The following is a 13,379-nucleotide window of genomic DNA, read 5'->3' as shown; positions in this document are numbered from 1 at the left end:
TACCATTATTCATTAAAAAACGTGTGTTAGAAGGCTGTTTTTGCCAAGTTTCTTCTTTTGGTAAATGTTAACTTTCACGTTAAGACATTGAAGACGAAAAACTGTTGGAAAAAAATCTTCAAATATACAAAGTCGTTTATGTTTCTTGACAATTAAAAATACAGAGCAATTTAAAATGAACACACATTAAGTTAGTGTCTTATCCCTACTATACATTTGTTACTATATAAGGAACTGCTCTATTCAGTTAAAACCTAATGAATAGCATTCACTTTTCCTGGCTTACTTTCCTCATTAGATTTAGCACATAAACATAATTTTATTACCCTTTTGAATATGCTTAGAAAAATGACAATATCATAGTTCACATAAAGCCCTTTAAAAATCTCATGTACAAGTAAATAATGACAGCACTCTTAGGAAGACTCTCTTGACGGAGAGAGTCAATACTAAGTAGGTTACATAAACAGAAAAAACAACCACAATTTTTAGTACCAGAACCATTACCCACCTGCATGAAGTCCATCTGTCACTTGTTTAAATGGTTTGAATTTGGACATAGACGCCATGGCACAGAATTTCAAATTTAATGATTAAATCAGGTAACTAATGATAGTTAAGAATTATATCCTGAAAATAGAGGAACCTAATGTAAGGCTTAATTTCAGGTGTGACTGTATGAGAGTATTTTATGGCATACACACCAGAGCTTCATCTTATTTATCAGACTCATTTTTTCCTTTGCTAGACACTTAAACCACTAATGCTGCTATTCAAATTTGTAGTTTGAAATTGTTGAGTTACTCTTAAAAATCAGTTTTATTTTGTACGTTTCACTTTTGGGTAAAAACTATCCCCCTTTCACCACTGTTAATATTTAGGATAAGTTTTCCTCCCCAAATCAACTATTTATTATATTCTAAAAGGAAAAATATGACCACCATTAGGCAGACTTTAAAAGTGAATCTAGAGTCAAACATGATTTGAAAAGTGGAGTTCTAAAAATGTTTTGCATAAAAGCTGTATCCCACCGGAATGAATGCGAAGCCATAACACTTCATTATTTTGAACAAATAATACCCACTTAGTGTACAAGAAAAATTAGTTTTACAGTTATACCTTATAACTCTTAAAAGTCTCAGAACATAGCTAAGTGAGGAGTTCTGAGTGCCAGCAAAGCCATTTTTTTCTATTAATCATCCTACTAGCCATCTAACTTGCACTGGATAGAAGGCGTTTTGCTCTATCAGCCACAGACCACCATCCCAGATGCAGGGATAGAGCATAAGGGTGTTACATACCAACTGCTTGTATAGATGGATATCATTTTGCTACATTGAAACAGAAAAAGATTGTTTTGCCTCTCAGTTTAAAAAGGACAATAAGAAAGGATCATCCAAATTACAAAAAGACAATTCACCAGAAGCAAAACTACCTTACACATGCACATATGTCAATTATCCTACAGAAACTAATGTATTTGATGTGCCACATAATACCACCCAAGCTCTGGGAGCTCACCAAATCTGTTATTTAAACTCAGTCTGTGCTTAGGTGAATATTTCACTTAGAAGTACAAGTTTCGTTGGATAAAAATAAGAGCTTGAAACTTCATAGCCCTAAGGCTCCGTTCTTTGCTTGCTTCTTAAGCACAACACTTTTCCCCAGTTGATGGATAGAAAGTACAAAAGGAAGTCATGAGTGGGGTAGCGTCCCTGGAAAAGAATGAGATATGAAAGTTTGAAAATTGAGTTTCCTGTTGAAAGGTGGCGTTATTTAATTCTCAGTGATTCTGGGTACTGGTAAATGTTCTTACTTGGAATGTACATCCTTGAATATCACATTCTAAGTGCCTAGAAAATGGGTTCTGAACAAAGCCATTTTTCTACCATTATATACTAATAAAACAAAGTAAAACAAATGTATTTATACACTCTCTGCTTTATAAAACTACCACAATAACAATTTTGCCTGTGGAATTTTTATGAGAACATTTTCTTGTTTTACTCACTTACACGAGACCACTTAATCATCGCATTTAGTCCCCAGTCATTAGCAGGCTTACTGACTTAACTTGATTACAACATAAAATTTAAAATAACAATTTATCAAAAACAAATGATGAAGAAAATTCTTTGGAAGGTTTTCTCTTATGAATCTCTGTGCAAAATTTGGAAGACCTGATATCCTCAGTTATTTGGCATAAAAGAGATATACAATTCAAATTATGACTTCTCTCTTCCATTGTTACTCTTCTGTTTTATCCCAGTAGTGGACTTAATAAAATAGCCATCTTATTCAGCTACCTCCTCCACTTTAGCTTTAAATACAATTGCTGGTCAAGTTTCATTGACTCGTTCTTTCCTCATCTCCTTCACAATTCTCAAAGCTACCACCCAAGTCAAGGCCCTCCTTGGCTGACACCTGGACAAGGACAAAATATGTTGAGTATTTACTTCAATTTTTGTATCCTTTTGATATCCACAAAGCACCACAGCACTTTCAGATGAATCTTCCTCATACATTGTTTTCCTCAGTTCATTCTCCTGCTTAAGAATAAATAAAGCGGCCGGGCGCGGGGGCTCACGCTTGTAATCCCAGCACTTTGGGAGGCCAAGGCAGGCGGATCACGAGGTCAGGAGATCGAGACCACGGTGAAACCCCGTCTCTACTAAAAATACAAAAAATTAGCCGGCCGTGGTGGCAGGCGCCTGTAGTCCCAGCTACTCAGGAGGCTGAAGCAGGAGAATGGCGTGAACCCGGGAGGTGGAGCTTGCAGTGAGCCGAGATCGCGCCACTGCACTCCAGCCTGGGCGACAGAGTGAGACTCCGTCTCAAAAAAGAAAAAAAAAAAAAGAAGAAATAAAGCAATCTAGTGATAACATCATTTAACGAAGTGCCTCTTCTTATTCCAAGTCTTCCTTAATCTCCTTCCACCCAATCTTATAGTATAGTCTCTTCTAATCTGTTTTTAAGTAGCTAGGGGTTTGAATGTATAATTCCTTAAGATCAGCATAAATCACAGAGATTAAAGCAGGGATCTGGAAACTATACCTGTGGATGAAATCTGGCCTATCACTTGTTTTTATATGTCCTTACGGGCTGAAAAAAAAATTAAAAGAATAATATTTTGCGATATGTAAAAATTATTTAAAATTCAAATATATATATAAATCATGTACCATCGATTGATTTTTATATATAAATACATACATATATCTTTTTTCTTCCTTATTTAGTAATGTATATTAGCCATGTTACATTCTACTATAATGAGCTATTATAAACATGAATCTCTTTTTAACAAAATTAGAAAAAGTATTTTCAGGCCAGGTGCAGTGGCTCATGCCTGTAATCCCAGCACTTTGGGAGGCCAAGGTGGGCAGATCACCTAAGGTCGGGAGTTCGAGACCAACCTGACCAACATGGTGAAACCCCGTCTCTAGTAAAAATACAAAAATTAGCCAGGCGTGGTGGCAGGCACCTGAAACCCCAGCTATGTGGGCGGCTAAGGCAGGAGAATCACTTGAGCCTGCCTCCTGGGCTCACTTGCAGTGAGCCGAGATTGGGCCACTGCACTCCAGCCTGGGTGATAGAGCAATACTCTGTCTCGAAAAAAAAAATATATATATATATATATACACATATATATACACATATATACACATATATATACACATATACACATACATATATTATATATGTATATATATATTCATTAAAACCTGCTAATATTTCAGATTTAGTGAAACATAACAGAAGAAATGAGAACGGGAAAAGGAAACATATACATAGAGCAAAAGATGAATTTAGTGAGCGAGAAGGGGAAAAGAGAGCAAAAAGGAACAGTTTATAGAGACATAGATGGAGAAAAACCGAATTGGAATTGCTAAGGGCATATAGGAGCAATATTCCCACATCTAGCCACCTCCTCTCCTGTTGCTTCTTCTCCTTATTAAAACAAAAACATTACTTTTTGGCTCTTATTTGTAAGATTTAATTATTCATCTCAGTTAACCCTCACAGCAACCCTAATTAAGACAATAATACTATTCTAAGTTATAGATGAGGAATAAAATTGAAAGATAGTGACCAAGAGATGGACTTGTAATCCTAACTCTGGTACAGTGCCAACAACGGTTATTCTAACACTGCCTTGCTTTTATTCTTCTTCAATATTATCCTCTTACGAGTGTATATTTAGATCTTTAGAAAATCACATATTTCAAAAATTACTGTAGAATACTGTCATTTGAAACTCTTCTTGCCTCTTACACTTAAAGGCCCCAAGATCTTGTAAAATGCAGGGGTTGATTTTTACTTAAGAGTCTCTTGTCAGAAAGAGTAATAGAGATTTTTGTTGACATGGGGAAATAAACTACAATATAGGTTTCAAGGCTATTGACTGGTGAATAAATATCATTCTAAAAGTGAACACTTATTGGCCTCTTATTAGGTTTCAGTCATTCTCTCCTCACAATAATCCTGAAGGGTATATACAGTTATTATCCCTATTTGCATCATAGATCATCGCATCACAGAAAGGTTTAAAATAACTTGCCAAAAGTTATAGAGCTGGGTGGGTGGGGAAGCTGGAATGCGAACCTCAATGATCCAACTCCAAAGCCATGCAATTAACCACTATGCTAGGCTGAAGACATTTTTTAAGCACCTAAATGTATGAGACTTACGAGCAGCTAAACATATTAGACTTAAATTTGTGGATTCCATTTTCAAAAGACAACAAATTCTCTTCGCTTGCAGAGGTAACAATTTGAACATACAAGACTATTGAAATATATAAAATGCTACCTTTGAAGACAAAGCAGCAGAGCATCCCACCCAGCAAACACACATATATATGCACACGTATACGTGTACAAAAGCATGCATAGATAATTACAATCACAGTGGTAAGATGCGCTCCTGTAGTCAGAAAAACCCCACACTGCTTTATGATGCTTATCAACACCTACCAGTAAATAGAAACTCTTCTTATGATAAACTGCATGTTTTGACTGTAGAGGAGTTGCTTTAAGTTCAAGAAGTGTCTTTTCTTCAGGTAACGCTCACAACCAGCTCTCCTCATCATAAGATCTTGGTACTGTTAACATAAAATGGTTGCTGTCATTAGCGGCTGTGAATAGTGCATAATGAACACACAGCCTCGGGTAGCCACGGTTCCCGTAGTCCCCAAACACTGATGAGCACAGAGATTGAGCTATCTTCTCAACCTTATTACTGTTTTTAAGTCGATTCCAGATATAAGAGGTCCCTGGAATAAAGAGGAGGAACCTCACTGCTGCTGGCACAACATTTGTCAGTAAATCGCCTTGGGTATTTTATCAACACAGTGCACTGCATTTCCCAGGAACTATGCTATTTTCAAAAACAAATGCTAAAATTATATTGTAATATTTAGACATTCTTTTCCTAGAGGTCAGTGTAAGGACACCAAGTACATTACACCATTACATAAGATGCTTAATGACAAAGGTACATGTTATCGCTACGAGATAATTTTATAGGAATTTCTCATTTCTAAGAAACACCTTTTCCTCCCATTTAGGGATTCTGACACCAGAACACATCTTAACATCCTGAAATCACATGTAAATGTGTACATTTAATCAGGTGATACCCTCTTCCAAATGTTGATTTTAATTCAAAGGTACATCTTAAAAGAGGGTCTCTTAAAATGGAAGAAGTGAAATAATCTAATACTGGTATGGCATAGATGTAGTTTTTAAAAATTGAAAAGTGCTTTTTCAGTGTTTTCCACTGCTGTTAAGATTTAACATGTTTGCCCAGATCACATGGAATGCTCGCCACCTCATCTTGACAAAGCATGAATAATGGCAGCAACCGCACATCTTGTCTGTCTTGCTGCCAAAACCATCACCCTATGATGTAGTGAGAATTAAAAGTCCAAAACCTTCAACTCAGTTGATTGGGAAGTTTTCATTTGAAGTAAATTCTATTGTGGCCCCATAACCTTACATTTTAAAGCACATTAAACAGGGCTGTTTTAGCCTTGATGAGCTGACAACTGTAAAACATTCATGATAACACAATTGCAGTCTTGATAAATGCTTCCACTGTGTAATCTATTGTAGCAATGATCTACACATTACAACTACTTCTTAAAGTACCAAAAACATCACAAAATCACATTCTTTACATAAACATACACATGCATATAGATTACATATATATCTAAGGATGTAAATCTCAGCTTTAGATTGATGCCCTTCACTTTTATTATCAGGGAATTTTTCCTTCCATACTGTTATAATTATTTAATATGAATAACTTTATTTTTCCATCCATCAAACAGCAATACTCACCAAGAACCCTAAAACAATCGGTCTGGATAGTGAAGAAAATGTTTATCATCACATGCACACTGTACATTATCAACTTCTAATGTATTGTTGTTCTTTTTCTCAAACAGTTAAAAAAAATGTAAACTGGATTGCCTAAAAGATTCCTTATAATATAGCTACAAAATGATTATGTAAGAAAAAAGTAGAAGCAACCTTGCGTTCTTTTAAGATTAAAGGTCCAACATTTGTATTGTCAAGTGTAGATTCAGTAATAAGTGAAATGTTCTTTTTATCTTAATCTTCATTTAATACATTAAACTTATACATATCAGGACATTAGGTTATAGAAAATGTTTCTTAAAGTACCTTCCAAAGTATACCCCTACAGACCTCTAGATGGCAAGCTTTAGTAAATTTTTATGACTGGCCTAAATTCAGTTTCTTAGCAATTCTGTGTAATCCACCTATTGAAATGATTTTCAGTTTAATAAGCTACTCAGATATATATGTGCTTTTAAGGAACAAAGCATTAAAAAGTGAATTACATTTTTTTTCTAAAATCTAATCTTTTTCTTTGTGATTACCTAATTGTAAAAAGATGGTGTCCCAGTGACTTCTAGCAGTGTCTCTTTGGTACGCTGGATGTTCTGCAAAAGTTTTACCTAATTAATGATTTCAACTAGCTTCTGAAACGAACTATTTCTTTATAATGATAAAGATTAGTTACAGCTTTTGTTATAGGAATTTTGCAGATCTCAAAGGATAATAAAAGTCCTTTGAGAAATGTAAAGTAGAAGATAGGTGCGTGAGTCTGTCATTAGAATCTTCCCCACCTCAAACATGTCCTTGACAAAACAAGTATCTTACCTGGCCAATTTCCAAAGAATACATGTTTTTATAATATATCATACATATCTGTTTAATTCTATAATCACTGCTGTTCCTTTAGTCAACGTTGTTAGTTATATTTATTTTCAATGCTAATTATATTCAAGGGTTATCATGGATGAACTGAAATAAAATTAGTAGGAGATGATAATTAAAATAAGTGCAAGTGGCATCAAAATGGACAAGTTCACTTTGTGTATAATATTATTAGCAATAATGTTGAAGAATAAAATCCAGTCATAGCTGGGTACATATGTTAAAGTTGTAATGAGGATTTGAACAATCTCCTAAAGTTAACACTGCTGTGAGAAATTCCTAGCATACTGAATATTGCAGAACCCTCTATTCCGAAAGATGATTCCTCCCCCATATACATGATAACTATAGGGACAATATTTTATCATGCTATTATACTGGCTACTGACTACAACTGGGTATCTGACCCACTTGGCATAAGCATTTGACAAAAGCTGGACAATGTTCTTTTCAAATTCCAGCTTTTGTCACCAGGCTGGGTCGCTGACCCAACATGGACCAATAAGAGTCTTTTCTAAAGATTTATAAAACTGTGAAAAAGGAGAACAAGTATCTCTCCAGTGGCTGAGGCCTCTCTCCAGTGACTGAAGCCGTAATATATATACATTTTATGAGTTAGTGGCAACCATATTTTCCTCCTGCGGGGGTTGGAGAAGTCGAGGAAACTGAATGAAAGACAAAGAGAAATATTAAAGCAGGTGGATGGAGTTTCTTGGGAATTTGGCTCCTGATTTCAGTTATTTCTGAGGCTGAGCCTTCTTATCTTCCCAACCGTGAGAGAGCCTAGAGCCACTTACTAAGTTACCAATTTACTTAAGCTTGGACAAGTTCTATTTTGAACACTTGAAACCAATAGAATCTTAACTAATGCTCTTTGTTCTTTTTTGGTTGTGTTTTGAAGGAAAATCATTTTAGAGCTAAATTAAGTTGCTAGGTTTCTAATTCTTAGTTATACAAATACTGAGAGTGAACACATCTTTTAAAAAATATGACAGATGCAAGATATATACCTTCTTATAAAATCCAAACACTTTAATTATTAATGGGCAATAAATAAAATAGCACCTTTAACTTAAGAGACTTCCATGCAAAAACAAACGTGCCATAGAAATGTAAGGAGAACCCAAATAAAAGAGATGAGATTTTCTTTTATTTACAATTATAAATGTAAATCAGTTCCTTTGGAAAATATGTGCATTTTTCATCCAAGAAATATACAAAGATTGATCAAATAGTGCAGGTTAAACTACAATGAAATATAAAAGGAAACTGGCTTGAGTTTGGCTCTCTAATTCATAAGCTGGATGCTCTTTCAAAACTCCTTACAACTCAGAGTCACATTCTTTTCAGGCATTAGACTTCCTCTTTTTCAATGCAAAACCTTGAGTGTTACTTTGCAAATGCTTCTTAGATTGCTCACAAAATTTCTTTAATTTTGGATGGTAACAACTGCCGACGGTTTTTACTAGGAGTTCCTTAAGCCCTGCAACATAGAGAAAACCTGCCTGAGAACAAAGTCAATTCACGAGACATGAAACAGGTGAAGAGAGACGCGGTGTCACGAGGATATCGCTTGAGCGCATGGATCCACTCATGCCTGAAGCCAGTCCTGCCTTTTGTCTTTATGTTTATGTGAGCTAATAATTCTCCATTTTCCCCAAACTAGCTTGTATATGATTTTATTAGGAACCAAAGTAGGCTTGACAAATACAGAATCAAACCCTACTATCTGACTCATGCTTTGCAATGAAATCTCATTCTTCGTGGTTGCAAAGGGCAGAATTCACAAATAGAAGATAAGAAAAAAACCACTGTCTTCAAACAATTAATATAGATGTATTAGTCCACTCTCACACTGCTATAAAGAACTACCTGAGACTGGGTAATTTATAAAGGAAAGAGGTTTAATTGACTCACAGTTCCACATGGCTGGGAAGCCTCAGGAAACTTACAATCATGGCAGAAGGGGAAGCAAATATGTCCCTCTTCACATGATGTCAAGAAGGAGAAGGGCTGAGCAAAAGGGGAAAAGCCCTGTATAAAACCATCAGATCTCAAGAGAACTCACTCACTATCACAAGAACATCACCACGGGGTTAACCACCCACATGATTCAATTATCTCCACCTGGTCCCTCCCTCAACACGTGGGGATTATGGGAGCTACAATTCAAGACGAGATTTGGGTGGGGACAAAGCCAAACCATATCAATAGATATGTAGAGGAAACCTTAATATATTGATGTCTGGATGGAATCACATGCACAGAAGCAGCACATTTTCCACAGATCACATATAGAGATGATTGTGTTCAAAATGTTATGGACATACAGTGATTGACAGAATAAAGTTTTCAGAAATCTTGAGAAACTTAAAGAAAAAGTAGATTAAAACTTAAAACAGAAAATATCAAAGAAATTTATCTTTTGTAACATAAGATTAGGGTCCCACCTAACAGCTCTTCAAGTGAAAAATACAGAGAAGTTTTAGACTACACAGAGATGTTCAGAATAATTAATGCAACTTAAATGAAGTATACATTAATAACATTTTGACTTTTTTTCCTCGGTTTCCTTGCTCTGTAATGTGCTAAACTCTAGGTACCAAAATATTCACAAATTTAATATTTGCAGAAAAGTATAATTAAAAGATTATATTAAACATACTTAGGTAAAAACTGGCTAGAAAAAGAGATACCTCTGGGAAAAGAAAAAAAGAGACATGCAGAGACCTGAACCAAACTTCTTGACCTGTCAATTGCAAGACACTGTCTTGGATACATTGCCTCCTATCTCTAAGTCTCAGCTTCCTCATCCCTAAAACTGGATTGATATAATAGATAGTTGTGTGCTGTCTCCCCAGCAGCCTTTCCTAGAAACTATCCAACAACCATATAAGATCTGCAACACTCCAACTACACTTGGTCGTTGCAGGTAAAGAAACATGATCCTGATTCATCTATCAGGCCCTTCACTGAAATTCGTGAACCAGAGAGGGCAGAGGGTCGTCAATATTCAAAGCTGGAAGATGAGAGCTAAGAAGCTGCTCTTGATGATGGTTACTACCAAACAAAGAAAGGACACCTGCAATAAGAAAGATGCTGATAGAGAGATATAGTTAAGAAATAGTGAGTCATGGTCTGATATCCAAGTCACTGTGAGCCCATCTGCAATACCTGTTGCTTGGTTTTCCAACCTTTCCTAGGCAGCACTCTTCCTTTCCTTCATCTTATAAGTTGGTATCTATCACTTTCTACCAAGAAAATTCCCAATCTGATAAGATTATCGATTTTCACATAAGTTTTTTTAGAAATAAAATATGAATGTAATAAGACTTTAAAAACTGTAAAATACTACCCAAATATAAGACAGTGTTACAGTGGTTATTATCTGTAACTAACTCCAAATGTTGGAGGGACTGTCACATAAAAAAAAGGATTTCTTATTATTAGTAATTTCAAATGGCAATACCAGGGAAAATGGTTTGGTGAAATTTAAAAGAAAGAGGATTTAAGCTCCGTGTAAGAAAGGAATTTTTAAAAACTGGAGTTTCCTAGTTTTTTCGTGTTCGATTTTAAGATTGTATGGCACTAGGTCTCCATGATTCTGTTCCAAAGGCTGAATTCCCTCTAATTTACAAAAATATTTCTTCAGCTTTATTTTTCTTTAGACAAAAAGCCACCTTTTCAAGTTCTGTGTCACCTTTGTTTTAATATAGAAGTGCACACAGCATACATTATTGATAGATGCACATACATACATATTACTTACATACGTTTAAATTTACTCTAAATTTATTTATCTAATATACATATATAGTTTCTAAACCAGTGTTTCTCAAAATGGTTAAATCAATGATTGATTGCTTTTTTTTTCCCAGCAACTACTTCCCCTTCTTGAGGCAAGAGCAAACAATTATGATTTGAGGGGATCATCCAACCCTATTCTTTGGTTTTGCAGGTGAAGGTGACTCCTGGGCTGGAATTGTTCAGGTATAGAGGACACAACCTCTATTAAGACCTTTTATGTACTGAATTTCCTGCTGGTAGAAATTGCTAAGGAGACAGACACAAAACCTAAACGAGACCAATTAATGCAAATTCAGAAAGTTGCTCTGGACCAATTAAAGGGGCCATCAGGAACTTTGCTGGGAATTCTGGGGCCAAGATTCATTTTCTCCTGTTGTAACCATTTGGCCTTGAGATCTACAGGCAGCTTTTATGTGACCATAGGGGAAACAATGGCAGAGCAAGTGCTAATATCTTAGAAACACAGTAAAGAAATAAACCCAGCTGGGTCCTTGGTGACCAGGTTGAGTCACTAGATTAAACCTAATGTCAAACCTGACAAAGGTAACTTTTATATTCCCATTATGTGTTTAAGACAGTTTGAGTTTAGTTTCTTTAACTTGTAACTGAAAGCATCCTAAATAATGCAAGTGAGGAGATTAAAGGACAGGATTGTTCCACTCATTTGTTTGTTTTATTTTAGACACGGGATCTCACTATGTTGCCCAGGCTGGAGTGCAATAATTATTCACAGGTGTGATGAGATAACACACTGTAGCCTTGAGCACCTGGCCTCAAGTGGTCCTTCCACCTCAGCCTGCCTAGTAGCTTGAAAAACAGGCAAGTGCCACCATGCTCAGCTCACAAAGTGCCGCTACTATATTTTTTCAACCTCTACGTATCTGTGCACTCAGACATTTTACTCTAGTGACAACATTCACAAAATCCACCATAGCAAGGGGTGAGATGGAAAATTTTTTAAAATAAATATTTAAAAGTTTACATAAAATATTTACTGACCTGTCCATGAACTATGAATTGCCTGCTAAACTGACTGAAGAAAATTCTGAAAAGTCTGAAACTCTAGGTAAAATTATGTAATACATAACATTTGGCTTCAGAACCGTATTCATCCCCTATCACTCTCAATCAACATCCTCCCCTCCAAAAAAGACATCTACAGAGTATTTATCTTTGCCCTTCAGTAGCCAACACATACTATGAATACTTTATGAATTCCAACATTTTTTTCTCTACAAGATCTTCATCTGGAAAAGCATTGGAGTGGGGAAGGATTTTTATTTTCTAATTGCCAGAGTTATCTGCACTCTAAGAGTAGGTGCCTGTGTATACTGATAGAAGATACACTCCTGTAATGAAAGTTTATAAGGACAATTATAACCGAATATAGTACAAACTGCTGTAGTAGATCTGAATCTCACAGACCACCAACTCGGCTATAAAATTTTAAAAAACAAAAAGAACTTTCTTTTTCCATCATTTAATTTAATTTCTACCTTCATTCCTCATTCTGCCCCATGACAAAAAACGGACTATATTTTTGCTTACTCTCTGCCTTCTACAATTATCTTCCAGGAGCAGGGGAGAGGAGGTTGTAGATGCTGAAATTAATTTTTAAAACATTTCCAGGATGCCAGGCGTAGTGGCTCATGCCTGTAATCCCAGCACCTTGAGAAGCTGAGGTGGGTGGATCACCAGAGGTCAGGATTTCGGGACCAGCCTGACCAACATAGCGCAACTCTGTCTCTACTAAAAATACAAAAATTACCTGGATGCTAATCGAGTGCTAATTGAGAATTCTCAGTTAATCTTATTGGTACATCTAACTGAAGCTTTGTCTTAACCTAACATTCTATTTAAAGCCTCACTTTACCAAAATAATAGGGGAGTTTGGATAAACTTGGAAGGACGATGCTCAGGAAAGTGAGTAATGCGTGAAATCTCCAACATCAGCGATTAGAAGACAGGAAACAGAAAGTCCGCCGTACGCTAATGGAATGATTCAGAAAAAGGGAGAGAAAGGAAGGAATGGTTTTCAAAGAGAATGTCTGAGAACCTTAATTTGCATATCGTTTCCAGAAAACTGGTTTGATAAAGCAAGAATAGAAGATAATGAGCTGGGACATTTTCTCCTCTCCTGCAAGTCTGTGCAACCTCATCAAGATCAAACATAACCTGGCCTGGCTAGAAGTCAATTGGTAAAATAAATTATCAAAAATATAATTAAGTAAGCAGAGAGGCCTGGGCAAGCTTCTTGGACTTTCTCATATCAAAGCTGTAAAAATGGAGCTTTCTGGGGTCATTCCATCAAAATCACTAACA

The sequence above is a fragment of the Nomascus leucogenys genome, chromosome 21, assembly GCF_006542625.1.
Source record: "Nomascus leucogenys isolate Asia chromosome 21, Asia_NLE_v1, whole genome shotgun sequence".
In the NCBI taxonomy this organism is placed as follows: Eukaryota; Metazoa; Chordata; class Mammalia; order Primates; family Hylobatidae; genus Nomascus; species Nomascus leucogenys.
This window is presented reverse-complemented; position numbering follows the sequence as displayed.